This window comes from Taudactylus pleione, unplaced genomic scaffold, assembly GCF_031769625.1.
Source record: "Taudactylus pleione unplaced genomic scaffold, aTauple2 ptg000207l, whole genome shotgun sequence".
Taxonomy (NCBI): domain Eukaryota; kingdom Metazoa; phylum Chordata; class Amphibia; order Anura; family Myobatrachidae; genus Taudactylus; species Taudactylus pleione.
Window position 1 is genome coordinate 772910 of NW_028284609.1, and position 12620 is coordinate 785529.

Consider the following 12620-nt stretch of genomic DNA (forward strand, 5'->3'; position numbering starts at 1 on the left):
CAGCACTGAGGCTTGGATTCAATTTCCACAACAGCCCTAAATGTGTGTAGTTTGTTTATTCTCCTGGTGCTTGTTGGTTTCCTCCATGTTCCCAATATGCATTTTAGCAAATTCCAGTTTTGATACTTTTATGTTGTGAGTCCTCCTATGTCTTTTTCCATGGAGCCTGCTGTTCAAAAAGCATTGGCTAGTGCAATCAGAAACTGACCGTTCCTTAACCTTGGAGTTCAGCTTGTTATGTCTTTGGAAGTTTTCCTTGGCTCTTTTTCTCACTATCCTCCTGTTTAATCTGGGGTCGATTTTCCTCTTGCGGCCATGTCCAGGGAGGTTAACTACAGTACCATGGACTTTAAACTTCTTAATTACAACTGTAGTCACAGGAACATCAAGTTGCCTGGAGATGGTCTTATAGCCTTAACCTTTAATATGCTTGGCTATAATTTTCTTTCTGATTTCCCCAGACAACTTTCTCCTTTGCTTTCTCTGGTCCATGTTCAGTGTGGTGCACACAATGATAACAAACAGAGTGATTTTCTCTTTTTAAACGACCTGAATGACTGATTAGAAAATTGAAGAGGTGTGATGCTAATTTGAAATATCACTATAATCCATTTATTTATTATCTTTTTTAAGGGTACTAACACATCTGTCAAGGCCATTTTAGAATTTCTTAATTGAATACGCTACTATGTGTCTTTTTTCACAGCTGCTTTGCTTCCTTCTATTGCATAGCAAAGGCATGCAGGTATACATGAGACAATAGCATTTTATATCATCACTTTTCAGGAGGAATGAAGCACTGTTTCAAAAAGTTGTAAGGGAACCAACAATATGTCCATGTCTGTATATGCTCATCCTTTGTGTTGTAGCACAGTGACAATGGTGCATGTTTAGTTAAAAAATAAATGATAAATGCAATCAAACATATTGTTCCTTATTGCCTCCTGCTTCAAGTCTTTATTAATTAGGCAACAAACTAAAAATTGCTTTAATCATGCAGAAACTGTTGTTTCTGCATGAATATCAGTGCCTGGCAATTTGATAAATAGGCCCCAGGAGGTAACTTGGGTGTTTGCACAAGGAAAGTCCAATGCTAAACATGTGCCAATCACTGAATCAGCTGTAGACTCGTGGAGCCATGGCAGCATACAGATGTTTGGTTTAACATTGCAAATGCAGTTTTCTATTTAAAAAAAGTATTCCCTTACAAAGTATTTATTGTTCATAAATGGCAAGAAGAAACAGCGCAGGGTTTATGTGCTTTATTTAAGTACTCATAGTTTTCCTTTTAAGACATATTGGTGTATTTACTATCAAGTGGAGATATAAAAACTATATTATCGCAGTGATTGAGCCTCATTGCAATTTTTTAGAAGTTATCCCCGAAGCTGCAGAATGATACTGTCTGGCAATGGGAAGAGAACTCCTACCACTATTCCAGGCATTCTTTGGTACATCTGCACATTTGTGGCCCAGCTCATGCTTGCATAGTGGAATTGGTACCCAGACAGAGGCTAATGCCTACTACAAGGCATCTCCCTATCTACCATGGGATGTCTCCAGCGAAAACATTACTTTTAGATAGAGAGAGGACCTTTGTCTGCTTAATAATAAACCCATGACTCTTTTTCTGTACTTTCAGTTTATTAATGGTCTGAGTTAAGCTGGGTACACACTAGACGATATGATTGGATGGATAGGGCCAACATATGTCCACATCGGCAAGTGTTTACCCACTATAAGTGACCATGTGCATCCACAGATCAAGCCTACATGCTGCTCAATCTGTCAATTTGATGAACAACCCCATGTGGTCGTTCACCAGATTGTGCGGTGTCAACATGATACTGTATGTCGTTCATTGCATTGTGTGTTGGCCGTTGACATACATCTTCTAGTTAGTATGTACCCGGCATTACACTTGAGATTATACCATGCAACAATTTTTAGCCTACATTATATGCTACATTGACTGCATGCAAAAATATCTAGAAGCATTAAACAGGGCCGGCTCCAGGGGTGTTTGACCAGTGCGTTCGAACAGGGGCGCCACTCCTTAGATAGCGGTCCTCCCAACCATCCCGATTTCAGCGGAACAGTCATGTCTTTTGGGCACTGTCCTGCTGTTCCACCTGTAGGCCGAAGTGTCCTGTGGCCAGTCAGGAGGTTGTGGAAATGCAGCGCCTCAGTTCTGATTTGCTAAGCAGAGAGTAGCCGTGCCGGTGAAGCTGAATGATGCCGCACACATGCGCACGGCATCCACTCAGTCCAGGGCGACGGCTGGAGGCAGCCCAGCTGCTGACAGAGCGCTAGGCTCGCCCCCAGCATGACATAAAATGGGAGGTGTGCCATATGGACATGCCCCCAAATTATGTCATCCAGGGGCGTGGTCTATGGAAATTAGTGGGGATCAGGGGCACCAACCGATACTGGCACTGGGCGCTGCTCCACCTGGAGCCAGTCCTGGCCTTAAATATAAGTAAATATAATGAGAACTATTCTTTAATAATGGACGTAGTGGTAGATGTACTCCAAATGTTATGAAATACCGACACTTTTACTGCATTTTAAAAACACATATTGGTAATATGGAGGTAAAGTGGGATTTTGTTAGACTATAGGGAACATTTAGGACCCATTTATAACAACTTATGGCTTCCTCAATCTAAAAATGCATTATTAATAACAAATATAATATAGAAACGTGGTAGCTTGCTTTGAGTCTGGCGTTTCCAACTCTTTATTCGGTCTATGAAGAATATAAGCACCATTGTAATTTATTCCTTATAGTTTTAGCATAATACATTATTCTCATTCCTACTGCAGCTATTGTATTTGTTTTCTCATAACAAACATATTGGATCTCAGGGCGCAGAATAATAATAGGTTGTAAAAAAAAAAAAAAAAAAGGAGCTGATTGCAAAACCAGAAGACTTTAATCACAGGCAGCATGGGAAGCATAAGCATACATTCCCACTGCTTGGAAGAAAAAAAACTGTACAGCAGCAAATGAAGAATAGAATCAGGTTTACCAGCTGAGAGAGAAGTATGACCTGGGAGTTATACTGTTATACTGTATAGCAGCCTAGTCAGTCGGTCTATCCTTTTGGGAACAAATGTGAGAGCAGCTAAGGTACATCACCACTTCTAATGAGCCTGAGTCACAGCAGGTAATGCATGTACAAATCTAGCATCAGGTATCCAGAGGAGCCTCAGTGGACAGGCTTATTGCCATAAAGTCTAAAGATGGTTACCTAAAACATAAAAACAGCAGACTCTAGAATGCAAATGTATTACTTGGCTGAACTTCAAGAAATCAAACAAGGAGACATAAATCTACCACATAGCTCAGAAAGAAATTGAAACTCCTAGTGAACTTTCTAAATTTTTAACAATGAAAGTCAAATAACCAAGTTATTCATAAAATCCCTTTCAATCATGTAGATCACTAATGCTAATCAGTTATTCGTGACATGTACGGTTGATAAGCAAACACAAGACTTGTGTAGTTATCTAACTCTAGGTTCATGTACTAGCAGCTAAAATTTAAAACCACTGGGCAATTGCAAGTTTCAGTTTAAAGTAAAACGCACTTGTAGATGTACTTTTCCAGTTTAATAGAAAGATACAATAACACATAAATGACATGTAGTAAAGACAGACCTGATATTCCCTCATTCTTATAATTCATTTAAGACATACATGAGGGAACACTGAATAAGATTTTATGGAAAAACTAAAACATTTAAATTAACAAATGGTGCTAGCTGTTTTGACCTTGATATGGTGTTTCCCCATTCTGCATTTTTTAAGCATTAACCAAAACTAGAATGACATTGATTTAAGAGGGTTGTTTCCACAGACCATAAAGTGACAATGGTCTTCAAAGAATATGGCAGAGAAAGGAGCACATGTACATACATACAGGAGCATTGAGAGTCATCCATTTTAGTGGTTTCATTTAGAACTGTTTAACCCAAATACTAACATATAGACCTTGTGTCTCAACCCCCTTGTGTGTTTGTTAATCACTGGAAATAATAATGTAAGTCCCCCAGGGGATGCAGTCAGGAAGCCGACGGTTGAAATGCCAACCTCTGGCTTCCCGACTGTGCAATCCCGACAGGGGACAAATTATAGGCATTGAAATCCTGACGCCTATCATTAACCCTACGCCATGTGCCCGACGCCCAGCATCCCAAATGAAGGTTAGCCGGGCGGCGGTTGCGGACAGCCGTGGGGGGGAGGGTTAGGTTAGGGGCTCCTGGGAGGACGTAGGGTTAGGCCCCCTTGGGAGGGTTCGGGTTAGGCCAGGGGAAGGGGGGTTAGGGTCAGGCACCATCGTGGGAAGGTAAGGGTTAGACACCCCCCTAGGGGTGGGAGGTTAGGATTGGCCACCCCTAAGGGAGGGTTAGGTTGGTTAGTATACTTACCTGTCGGGATCTTCATAAAAATAATGTTAAGCGACACTGAGAGGAAAAAGGACAAAATGGTCTATTTTATAAAGAAGTAATTTTACCTTTCTCCTTTTTTTGCCAGTGAAAGGGGTTACCACCTCCTATTTAACAAGAAATAACAAATCATATTTTTTCTTACAGTTCCTCTATTTTTGCTGTACCGCGTCCCCATAGACTGAAGTGCATGTTCTAGTTATCAATCTTGATGTGGTGTTACCCTATACCCTTCAGTGGTCGCATCTGGGACAGCACAATGGTACAGTGGTTAGCATTGCTGCTTCACAGCAATGTGGTCATGACTTATGAGTACTTTTCCCAACCAGGTCATTAGTGGTGTGGAGTTTATATGTTCTCTACATGACTGTGTTGGCAGCAGTTTACTCTGATTTCCCTCACTATTCAAAACTTGCTGGTAGGCTAATTGGCTGCTGACTAAAATGCAACTGAAAGTTTTAGGAGTTTGACTGATGGAACCCACCCCATCTTAAGACGGCATTGGCTCCTGTTGCCCGCTCCTTTTTATGGGAAGGAGGTTTAGTTTGTGAAGACGGATTTGATTGGATACCTTTGCTCCCCTCCAACCCTGTTTGCCCTCTGGCAGGTTCATGCGCACTAATATTGCCGGTCCGGTCCTTGAAGTGTACTATTTAACGGCTAAATCATCAGTGGTAGGTATCATGGGGACAGCTGCTTTCAGAGCAGCTGTCCCCACACTGGAGGAATATTGAATTGTTCCGGTATTATAGTTCCCTCCAGCATTGCGAGTTATATAAATATAGAGGGCCCTTGATAATGAATAGGTCCCTAATTGTTTTAACTTAGATATGTTATAGAAATCTCATCTGATATATTACATGCTTCCAGATGCTAAGAAAGGAGCAGAGCAAGCTAAAATTACTGTATCTTAGTTACATTCTAAGCATTGCAGCAAGGTATTAAAGCATAATTGCCGACTTTATAAAACTCTTCCCTGGGACAAGCCCGAAGAGGAGACATCTTCGGGGGGCGGGGGTGGGCTAAATACGTCATTAGGCCCTGCCCCACCACAGTAAAAGGCCTAATTTTAGCCCCGCCTCCTACTCGCGGACCCAAAAATTCCCCGCAAATCTCCCCATCCTGTCCACTTCACTAGGAAGTGGACGGGATGCTGGAGATCTGCCTACTCTGCCATCGGTGCGGGGGGGGGGGGGGGGGGTTACCCGAAAAATCGGGAGCCTCCCGCAACTTTTGGGAAAGTAGGCATGTATATATTAAAGTACAGTACTTTCACATGTATATTTAGAGGAAGTAGCCTAAGATAAACCAGTTACTTTAGATAAATGCAGATGAACATTTAAAGGGGCATATTTATCAGTTATTTTTAAGGGGAATTGCCCCCTAAACAACCTTTTTCAGAAGTTCTGTCCAGGCTCCCAACTTTAATAACTGCAAGTAGTAATTTAAGTTTGGGATAATAATTACATCCCAAATATGCCCTAAAGTGTTTTCTGTTGCTGTACAGAACTTTTATTTTGTTTTTATCAAGTGATAAGTAGGCCCAAAAGTATTTCTGTACAGCAAAAAAAAAAAAAAAAACATTTTAGTTTTTATCAAAATGCCCAGAGTAGCTGCTTCTAGGTATTTTTGATCTAAAATTACCAATATACAGTACATGAAGAAGGATTGACCACTCCATTTCCAGCTCATTGTAATATACTCCAAACAATACAGTAGTATTATCCAGTCATATGAGTAAGTTTACATTTTCCGATCCTTGCTTATTGGCTGTGTGGCTTATCCTCCTATATACAGTGCATCCGGAAAGTATTCACAGCGCTTCACTTTTTCAACATTTTGTTATGTTACAGCCTTATTCCAAAATGGAATAAATAAATTTTGTCATCAAAATTCTACACACAATACTCCCATAATGACAACGTGTGAAAAGTTTTCTTTGAGATTTTTGCAAATTTAATAAATAAAAAACAACTAAGAAATCATATGTACATAAGTATTCACAGCCTTTGCCATGAAGCTCAAAATTGAGCTCAGGTGCATCCTGTTTCCTCTGATCATCCTTGAGACGTTCCTACAGCTTAATTGGAGTCCTCCCTCCTGTGGTAAATTCAGTTGATTGGACATAATTTTGAAAGGCATACACCTGTCTATATAAGGTCCCACACTTGACAGTGCATTTCAGAGCACAAACCAAGGAATTGTCTGTAGACCTCTGAGACAGGATTGTCTTGAGGCACAAATCTGGGGAAGGGTACAGAAAAATATCTGCTGCTTTTAAGGTCCCAATGAGAAAAACTGGATATTCCCTTCAGCACAATGCAATAATATCAGCAAGAATACTTGAATCCTACATGATAATAGAAATTCAGAGGTATAAAGTCCCAATGAGCACAGTGGCCTCCATCATCCGTAAATGGAAGAAGTTCGGAAGCACCAGGACTCTCCCTAGAGTTGGCCGGCCATCTAAACTGAGCGATCGGGGGAGGAGGGCCCTAGTCAGGGAGGTGAGGTGACCAAGAACCCGATGGTCACTCTGTCAGAGCTACAAGATTCCTCTGTGGAGAGAGGAGAACCTTCCAGACGGGCAACCATCTCTGCAGCAATCCACCAATCAGGAATGTATGGTAGAGTGGCCAGACGGAAGCCACTCCTTAGTAAAAAGCACATGGCAGCCCGCCTGGAGTTTGCCAAAATGCACCTGAATGACTCTCAGACCATGAGAAAAACAAAATACTCTGGTCTGATGAGACAAAGATTGAACTCTTTGGCGTGAATGCCAGCCATTATGTTTGGAGGAAACCAGGCACCGCTCATCACCAGGTCAATACCATCACTACAGTGAAGCATGGTGGTGGCAGCATCATGCTGTGGGAATTTTTTTCTGTGTCAGAAACTGGGAGGCTAGTCATGATAGAGGGAAAGATGAATGCAGCAATGTACAGAGACATCCTGGTTGAAAACCTGCTCCAGATCGCTCTTGACCTCAGACTGGGGCGACTGTTCATCTTTCAGCAGGACAACAACCCTAAGCACACAGCCAAGATATCAAAGGTGTGGCTTCAGGACAACTCTGTGAATGTTCTTGAGTGGCCCAGCCAGAGCCCAGACTAGAATTCGATTGAACATCTCTGGAGAGATCTGAAAATGGCTGTGCACCGACGCTTCCCATCCAACCTGATGGAGCTTGAGAGGTGCTGCAAAGAGAAATGGGTGAAACTGCCCAAAGATAGGTGTGCCAAGCTTGTGGCATCATATTCAAAAATACTTGAGGCTGTAATTGCTGCCAAAGGTGCATCAACAAATTATTAAGCAAAGGCTGTGAATACTTATGTACACGTTGTCATTATGGGGTATTAGTGTAGAATATTGAGGACAAAAATTTATTAATTCCATTTTGGAATAAGGCTGTAACATAACAAAATGTGGAAAAAGTGAAGTGTTGTGAATACTTTCCGGATGCACTGTACGTTTATCTGGCACATCTTTATATACCATAGAGCAAAAATAAGCATGTGGTTGTTTACTGGGCAGAAAATGATTACACAATATGTGTATAAACTTCATTTGTGGCCCTCATGCTCACCATCCTTAATGTTTCTGTCCTACCTTTTCTCATTCCTCTTTTCTGTTATTTTCTCATTTGATGCCGTTTAGTCTCTTGATTACCAAGTCATTGAAAACAATCAATATCCAAGTAATAGGGTGGTAAAAAGAGATGTGCAAGGTGATGAGGGTAATGTTATAGCATTTGAAAGACTATACAAGACTTGCGGTGCTTGAGAGAATAAGAGACTGAGATTTCTTGAATGATGATGGTACGTATTGACTGTGAAGCTTAATTCATTTTTATGCCAGCACATTTATCTTTTCTATTGAAGAAGGTCATTGCTGTGCTTTTAAAAAGTGTCTGGGGAGCGAACAGCATAGATTGGTCACTACTGAAGACACATACATGTGGTTAGCTCTCATCCTCAACTACAAGACTAGATGCACTAAACCTCGGAGAATGATAAAGAGGAGAGAGGTAAAGTACCAGCCAATCAGCTCCTACAGTAACTGCTATCTTACAGGCTGTTTGAAAAATAACAGGAGCTGATTGGTTGGTACTTTATCACTCTCCAAGGCTTAGTTGGAGAGTATTGAGGGGGAGATGTATTGAGCCTTGGAGAGTGATAAAATGGAGATAAAGTACCAACCAATCAGCTCCTGTCATTTTTAAAACACCGCCTTTAACATGAAAGTTACTGTAGGAGCGGATTGGCTGGTACTTTACCTCCCTCCTCTTTATCATTCCTCAAGGCTTAGTACATCTCCTCTCCCAAAAAGTTTTGCATGTTTGTTCACTGCATTTTCATTATCTCATGCCAGCTCCCATCCCCCCCTCTCCATCAACATAAACAATTAATTTACTTTTTCTCTTCTAAATAATTGGACAGAACAATTTTACCTCTAGTATTGAGAAGCAGAGGAAGGATTATTTATTTCTTAAAGCTTGCTTGCGGCTAGAGCTTCTTTTTAATTATGTTGGAGTTCTTAGCCAAACATTTTTGCATACATACATCATAAGTGGCAAATTACTTTGCTGCTTGCTGCTTTTACTATGTTAAATGCATGTCCATAGTAAAACAGATCTCCAGTCAAGGACTGCTTTTAGTTCTGCATTGTATTTACCTTTGTGAGCTTGCTTTCCAACACAGCTCTGCAGATATTGGCCTTCAGCATCCATTAGTGTGTGCACATTGTAGATGTCCAATGTTACTGGATACAGTGATTAGTGAAAGAACTACAGCCCCCTATAATACCTCATGTTTTCTTGTTTTATCTGCAGTGCTTTAAGTTGTCTTCACCATGGACAGCCTGTCCAGATACTTTGCAAATAGAACATGCTGCTTATCAGATGTACTTCTCTCAGCCTTTATGGAGATTGAATTTATATATAAAGTTATTGATCTCTAGATTTGAGAGTAATTTTTATCCTTTCCCAACAGGTGGTGAATGCAATTAAAGGCGCCAGGAGGCTGATGGCTAACAAAGCAAAAAAATGTGCAAGGAGATTTAGATTTTAGAGGGGCGTGTCCTAGACCAAATCTAAAGATTAAAGAGTAAATTAAAGCTGTCCAGCATTTGTAGGCTACATGCAAAAGCAGCCACTATTTACCCTGCATCCCAAAAAATAATTAAATGTATGCGCACCCTGTGTTGCATTAATCCAGGTGCAGTTACTTGCTTTTTCACTTTGCTCCCAACTCAGAATCATAAGGGTTTTCCAAACTCTGGGCCTGATTCGATGGTCGGCTAGTGCGCACGCGCGAGCGAAATGTTGATCGACAGCTCGCTGTTTTGTAGGCAGGTCAGGGGGGTGGCTGCACAAACGGAGGTGTTCCCGAAGGAACGCCTGCCGTTTGTGGGCGGCCCTACTGACAGCACACTTGATGTCAGTAGTGAACTTCCTGCTCTATTTGAGCAGGAAGTTCACTGGGGCTTGCGGTGGACGAAACCCTACCACAAGGGTCTCGTCGCAAGCCCGATGGTCGCGATAATCGCCAGGCCACCCGCACAAGCTGTGGGTGGTCACCCACAGCTATGCGAGCGGCCTGGAGGCGCAAATAGCGAGCGCCTCTGAATCAGGACCTCTGTCCACAAGGCACCCTAACATTCCAGGTTTTAAGCTATCATTGCTTGTGCACAGATTTTATAATCAAACTTACCGAGGGACTAATTAAGGTACCTGTGCTTAATCATGGATATCCTTAAAACCTGGACTGTTAGGGTGCATTGAGTACTGAGTTTGGTAACCACTGCCCTATATATTTAAATCATACTTGCCGACATTGGAGTTTTCCTCCCTGGGAGAAGCCCGGGGAGGAGAAGCAGATGGGAGGTGTTGGGTGCGAGGGCGGTGGGTTGCATAATTAAGCCCCGTCCCCTCATTGCAATTTGCCGCGTATGTCACATATTTAAGTAAGGGGCGAGGCCAAAACGATGCGATTGTCATAGAATCGTATCATTAGGTCACGCCCCCTACTCGCGCCTTGGACCCGTAGGGCCGCAAGAAAATTCTCCTTATTCTGCCCACTTCACTAGAAAGTGGGCAGAATGCGGGAGAAGTGCCTACCCTTCCGGGGGTGCGGGGGGGGGGGGGGTTACCTGAAAAATCGGGAGCCTCCAGGGACTTCCGGGAGGTTAGGCATGTATGATTTAAATAAGACTTTTGTTTTGTAAGTTTTTCAATGATTATTTGAGATTGTTAGTTATGTAATATGCTGAGAAGTGTGTGGTATAAAATAAACAGGATCGGTATGAAATACCGCTGGACGCCTGAAGACTGGCAAGAGAAGATCCCGACCCAACTCCCCTAACCCTCCTATAGGGGTGCCTAACCTCCCCTATAAGTTCCTAAACCTAACCCCCCCTTCCCGCAACCTAAACCTAAGTCTCCTGGGGGGTGCCTAACCCTTACCTCCCCCGGGGGTGCCTAACCCTTACCTCCCCCCGGGGGTGCCTAACCCCTAACCCCCCTTCCCCAGCCTAAACCTTACCCTCTCGGGGGTGATGCCTAACCCTAAATCACCCCCCCCCCCGGTAGCCACTACCCTAACCCTCCCAACCACGGCTGTCTGTGCCCGCTGCCCGGCTTACCTTCGTTCAGTATGCCAGGGGTGGAGCTCCAACCGTAGGGATATTGATAGGTGTCGGGATTTTGACGCCTAACATTAGACCCCTGCAGGGATTAGACAGTCCGGAATCCAGCGGTCGGCATTTCGACCGTCTGCTTCCTGACTGCATCCCAAATAAACAGGTGCTGAATCCTCATTTAATGCCTCCAGGAAAGTTTTTTTTTTTTGGCGTTTTAGATAATGGACATGAGTAGCATCCTTGTGCAGTAGGAGCAAAGCCTATTGGTGTGAATTGCATTATCATGGCCACGCCCACTTCGCTAGAAAGATGAACTGGGATGCTGGATGGCGACATACTCTCTTAAATCCAGGAGTCTCTCAGACATTCTCGGAGGGCAGGCAAGTATGCACTAGGTTGTACCCTCCACTGACATTACTGCACAGATCTGGTCTCTAGCGACTTTCTATTCTAGCTGGTTAATTCACACTACAGTACTCCAGGAAAAATCCTATATCCTATTATTGCAAAGCCTGTACACTCCTGGATTCTGACCTGCAAAAATACCAGTTTACGCACACTAGAATAATTATGCCTGCTTGTTAAACCACTTACGGCCCCCATACATCTGCCAGCCGATTCCCCGATCTGATCGGAACCGCCGATCCACCCAAGGACATGTGCAGCCTCTGTCCAGGGCCCGCTCCTCTCTACCTTTTCACCAGTAGACTCTAGTGTTGTAGCAGAGTCTACTGCGCATGCACAGGTCACTGGAGAAATGGCGCGGCAGCCATTTTCACGGCGATCTCCCTACTGTGCATGCGGAAAACGCAGTGGCAATGGCCGCTATGCCATTTTGCCGGTGATTTGTACAGTGCTGCTACTGCCAATGTGGGACTCCGGAGAGGTAAGTATTGAATAAATAAAGTAGATGCCCCTGGATCCACTGGTCAGAAATGCAGTTTGGTGGCCGTCAATCATTGGCGATCTGTCGGGAGATCTGTGAAATTCTTCATGTTAAAAATCCCCAATTTGCTGATCCCAGTCATATTTCGGTAAGGATCGACAAATCAGGGATATCCAACATGTTAGACTTCACGTATGACCTGACCCAAGTGTCTGATGATTGGGGAATTGCTCCAATACATCACAAACGTATGGGGGGACCTTTACTTATGAAGATTTAATGGAATCAATAATACACCTGCTCGTATATGTAACACATTTTTATTCACTGACTTTCTTTTCTTTGCCTCAAATATAAAACTGCACTTTTGGAAAAGTTGTTAGTGTAATAGAAATGGCAAAGCGTACTTTACAGGTTAACATGGTGAGCAACTCTTTATAAATGTTCTGCTTAACCATCCCCCACTTTGTGCATGTCAGACAAAATTTATTGGCGCTCAATGAAATGGAAGCACTGCTTGTCTCAGGATTGATTCACTACCTGAGAGATGAGCACATAGACTAAAGAAAGACACACTATTCTCAGAATGCTAGCTGTGATACCACAAGGATTGGGCTATTAGGCACTAAAACATTGTAAGCTTA

The 12620-nt window shown here is 42.8% G+C and overlaps 1 long non-coding RNA gene across 1 annotated transcript in view; it reads left to right on the forward strand.

The window, feature by feature from the left end:
* Positions 1 to 8175, forward strand: part of LOC148517845 (uncharacterized) — a 159170-nt gene extending 150995 nt beyond the window's left edge. The window contains exon 3 of the long non-coding RNA XR_015879248.1: positions 8109 to 8175. This is a non-coding gene — a long non-coding RNA (uncharacterized LOC148517845). The remainder of the gene's footprint in view (positions 1 to 8108) is intronic.
* Positions 8176 to 12620: the final 4445 nt, after the last annotated feature.